The sequence below is a fragment of the Arachis ipaensis genome, chromosome B9, assembly GCF_059453495.1.
Source record: "Arachis ipaensis isolate K30076 ecotype BB chromosome B9, ASM5945349v1, whole genome shotgun sequence".
Taxonomy (NCBI): domain Eukaryota; kingdom Viridiplantae; phylum Streptophyta; class Magnoliopsida; order Fabales; family Fabaceae; genus Arachis; species Arachis ipaensis.
Window position 1 is genome coordinate 33,439,894 of NC_142444.1, and position 5,136 is coordinate 33,445,029.

Here is a 5,136-nt window from a genome sequence, read left to right on the forward strand (position 1 = left end):
TAAAACACCCACCAAGGCTTGCTCTACTTCATCTAAACTTTCCTAAGAATTCTTGGGAGCTACTATATCATTTTGCCACCATAAAGGAAAGGTTGGCTCATCATTCTCATCTAAAAAGAAAGGGTGGACATTCTCGACAGCTCGGACCTTAAAATAATAGTTCTTAAAGTCCTAAAAGGACTCATCAAACATGGAAAACACTTTCTTCCCTTGGGTAGCTCAGAAGGAAATCCAAGAAACTTTCTTCTTGACTACCCCAGGTTTTGTCAACACAAAAAGGTAAAGAAAAAGGGATGTGGTAGGTCGGATACCAAGTTCTCGACACAACAGCTGGAAGATCTTTATAAAAGCCCAAGAGTTTGGATGAAGCTGAGAAGGGGCCACATTACAGGTCCACAAGAGGTCGGTCTCGAAAGCAGTAAAAGGAAGCATAATACCTAATTGGCTAAAGAAATAGTCATAGGCATAAAAGAAAGGCCGCTTTGTCCGATCTAAAGGAGGGAAACTGACTCTCTCCTCAGGATCGGGCGACAGTAACTCATAATTTTTCTCGTCCTCCCTACGCTCACAGACCCTATGAAATTGCCTAAGTTTCTCGCAGTACTCAGGGTCGGCAACGGTAACACGCATCAGAACTATGGAATCTAACCAATCCGCCATACCAGAGGGAACCTTTGTAGACATCTCGACAATATTTTTACGTGAAGACATAGAACAACTACACCTACAGTAAGAAAAAAGAACAAGGGGTCTGATGAGCGGATAATTTATACGCTTTTTGGCATTGTTTTTAGTATGTTTTTAGTAGGATCTAGTTACTTTTAGGGATGTTTTTATTAGTTTTTATGTTAAATTCACATTTCTGGGCTTTACTATGAGTTTGTGTGTTTTTCTATGATTTCAGGTATTTTCTGGCTGAAATTGAGGGACTTGAGCAAAAATCATATTCAGAGGTTGAAGAAGGACTGCTGATGCTGTTGGATTCTGACCTTCCTGCACTCAAAGTGAATTTTTTGGAGCTACAGAACTCCAAATGGCGCGCTCTCAACGGCGTTGGAAAGTAGACATCCAGGGCTTTCCATCAATATATAATAGTTCATACTTTGCCCGAGTTTAGATGATGCAAAAGGGCGTTGAACGCCAGTTCTACGCTGCAGTCTGGAGTTAAATGCCAGAAACACGTCACGAACCAGAGTTGAATGCCAAAAACACATTACAACATGGCGTTCAACTCCAAAAGAAGCCTTTGCATGTGTAAACTTCAAGCTAAGCCCAAGCACACACCAAGTAGGCCCCGGAAGTGGATTTATGCATCAATTACTTATCTTTTGATCCTTTGATCACGTTTGGGGGCTGGCCATTCGGCCATGCCTGAACCTTCATCACTTATGTATTTTCAACGGTAGAGTTTCTACACACCATAGATTAAGGTGTGGAGCTCTGCTGTTCCTCATGAATTAATACAAAGTACTACTGTTTTTCTATTCAATTCAACTTATTCCGCTTCTAAGATATCCATTCGCACTTCAATATGAATGTGATGACCGTGACAGTCATCATCATTCCCTATGAACACGTGCCTGACAACCACTTCTGTTCTACGTTAGATTGAATGAGTATCTCTTGGATTCCTTAATCAGAATCTTCGTGGTATAAGTTAGAACCCATGGATGGCCATTCCTGAGATTCGGAAAGTCTAAACCTTGTCTGTGGTATTCCGAGTAGGATCTGGGAAGGGATGGCTGTGACGAGCTTCAAACTCGTGAGTGCTGGGCGTAGTGACAGACGCAAAAGGATCAATGGATCCTATTCCAGTGTGATCGAGAACCGACAGATGATTAGCCATGCAGTGAGAGCGCATTGGACCATTTTCACTGAGAGGACAGGATGTAGCCATTGACAATGGTGATACCTAACATATAGCTTGCCATAGAAAGGAGTAGGACTGATTGGATGAAGACAGCAGGAAAGCAGAGGTTCAGAGGAACGAAAGCATCTCTATACGCTTAACTGAAATTCTCACCAATGAATTACATAAGTATCTCTATCCTATTTTATGTTTTATTTACTATTATTGTTCGAAAACTCCATAACCATTTAATATCCGCCTGACTGAGATTTACAAGATGACCATAGCTTGCTTCATACCAACAATCTCCGTGGGATCGACCCTTACTCACGTAAGGTTTTATTACTTGGACGTCCCAGTGCACTTGCTGGTTAGTTGTATCGAAGTTGTGACAAATTCTGAATTAAGATTAGAGCACCAAGTCTTTGGAGCCATTACCAGGGATCACAATTTCGTGCACCAAGTTTTTGGCGCCGTTGCCGGGGATTGTTCGAGTTTGGACAACTGACGGTTCATCTTGTTGCTCAGATTAGGTAATTTTCTTTTTGTTTTATTTTCAAAAAAAATTTCAAAAATCTTTCAAAAAATTTCTCATCTGTTTTCGAAAATTATTCTAAATTTTATAGAATGAATTCTAGTGTTTCATGATGCATGTTGAAGCCTGGCTAGCTGTAAAGCCATGTCTAATTCTTTTAGACTGTGGCTTCCAACCATTAGCATAGAGGCAAGTTAATTGGAATATCAGCTGTTGCATGCCTGATTTATATCCTAAAGCTGGCTGGCTATTAAGCCATGCCCAACCCTTGGATTGGAGCTTTAGGCCAACATTGAAAGATTCCTGGGATTCTTATTAAAAATTTTGAATTTCTTATTTTCTTTTTCCTATATGTTTTTCAAAAATATTTAAAAGAAAATACAAAAAAATCATAAAATCATAAAATAAAAAAAATATTTTTTGTTTCTTATTTGAGTCTTGAGTCAATTTTAAGTTTGGGGTCAATTGCATTTTTTCTAAAAATTTATGCACTTTTCAAAAATTCATGCATTCATAGTGTTCTTCATGATCTTCAAGTTGTTCTTGGTAAGTCTTCTTGTGTGATCTTGATGTTTTCTTATTTTGTGTCTTTTGTTGTTTTTCATGTGCATCTTTGCATTCATAGTGTCTAAGCATTAAAGATTTCTAAGTTTGGCGTCTTGCATGTTTTTCTCTCATTAAAAATTTTCAAAAATAAGTCTGGATGTTCATCTTGATCTTCAAGGTGTTCTTGGTGTTCATCTTGACATTCATAGTGTTCTTGCATGCATTCATTGTTTTGATCTAAATATTCTCATGCATTGAGTCTTTTTTATGTTTTTCTCTTTCTTCATTAAAAATTCAAAAATAAAAAAAATATCTTTCCCTTTTCCACTCATAAATTTTTGAAAATTTGAGTTGACTTTTTCAAAACTTTTTAAAATTTAGTTGTTTCTTATGAGTCAAATCAAATTTTCAATTTAAAAATATTATCTTTTTCAAAATCTTTTTCAAAAATCATATCTTTTTCATTTTTCTTAATTATTTTCGAAAATTTTAAAAATATTTTTTCAAAAATCTTTTTCTTAATTTTATATCATATTTTCGAAAATATCATCAACAATTAATGTTTTTGTTCAAAAATTTCAAGTTTGTTACTTACTTGTTAAGAAAGATTCAAACTTTAAGTTCTAGAATCATATCTTGTGATTTCTTGTGAATCAAGTCATTAATTGTGATTTTAAAAATTAAATCTTTTTCAAAACTAATTTCAATCATATCTTTTCAAAAATATCTTTTTATCTTATCTTTTACAAAATCATAACTTTTCATATCATATCTTTTTCAAATATCTTTTCTAACTTCTTATTTTCTTATCTTTTAAAAATTGATTTTCAAAATTTGTTTCAACTAACTAATTAACTTTTTGTTTGTTTCTTATCTCTTTTAAAACTACCTAACTAACTATCCCTCTCTAATTTTTGAAAATATCTCCCTCTTTTTCAAAAAAAAAAATTCTTTTTAGTTAATTAATTGTTTAAATTTTAATTTTAATTTTAATTCTCCTTTAATTTTCGAAAATCATCAACTTCTTTTCAAAAATTAATTTTCGAAATTTCCTCTCCCTCATCTCCTTCTATTTATTTATTCATCTACTAACACTTCTCCTCACCTCATATCTCTGCTCCTATCCTCACCTTTGTGTTTGGATTATCCATTCTTCTTCACTCTTATTCCCTTTCTTCTTCTACTCACACAAAGGAACCTCTCTCTACTGAGGCAAAGAGGATCCCTATTATTATTTTCTGTTCCCTTCTTTTTCATATGAGCAGGAGCAAGGACAAGAACAATCTTGTTGAAGCAGACCTTGAACCTGAAAGGACTCTGAAAAGGAAACTAAGAGAAGTTAAAATACAACAATCCAGAGACAACCTTACAGGAATTTTCGAACAGGAAGAGGAGATGGCAGCCGAAAATAATAATAATGCAAGGAGGATGCTTGGTGACTTTACTGCACCTAATTCCAATTTACATGGAAGAAGCATCTCCATTCCTGCCATTGGAGCAAACAATTTTGAGCTGAAACCTCAATTAGTTTCTCTGATGCAGCAGAACTGCAAGTTTCATGGACTTCCATCTGAAGATCCTTTTCAGTTCTTAACTGAGTTCTTGCAGATCTGTGATACTGTTAAGACCAATGGGGTTGACCCCGAGGTCTACAGGCTTATGCTTTTCCCATTTGCTGTAAGAGACAGAGCTAGAATATGGTTGGATTCTCAACATAAAGTAGCCTGAACTCTTGGGATAAGCTGGTCACGACTTTCTTAGCCAAGTTCTTTCCTCCTCAAAAGCTTAGTAAGTTTAGAGTGGATATTCAAACCTTCAGACAAAAAGAAGGTGAATCCCTCTATGAAGCTTGGGAGAGATATAAGCAACTGACCAAAAAGTGTCCTTCTGACATGCTTTCAGAATGGACCATCCTGGATATATTCTATGATGGTCTGTCTGAATTAGCTAAGATGTCATTGGATACTTCTGCAGGTGGATCCATTCACCTAAAGAAAATGCCTGCAGAAGCTCAAGAACTCATTGACATGGTTGCTAATAACCAGTTCATGTACACTTCTGAGAGGAATCCTGTGAGTAATGGGACGCCTCAGAAGAAGGGAGTTCTTGAAATTGATACTCTGAATGCCATATTGGCTTAGAATAAAATATTGACTCAGCAAGTCAATATGATTTCCCAGAGTCTGAATGGAATGCAAGCTGCATC

The 5,136-nt window shown here is 35.9% G+C and overlaps 1 non-coding gene across 1 annotated transcript; it reads right to left on the minus strand.

Annotated features, from left to right (window-relative positions):
* Nucleotides 1-4,720: 4,720 nt before the first annotated feature.
* LOC148544233 (small nucleolar RNA R71) lies at nt 4,721-4,824 on the minus strand. Its single transcript, XR_015900505.1, has one exon. It is a non-coding gene; the product is annotated as a small nucleolar RNA R71 (small nucleolar RNA).
* Nucleotides 4,825-5,136: the final 312 nt, after the last annotated feature.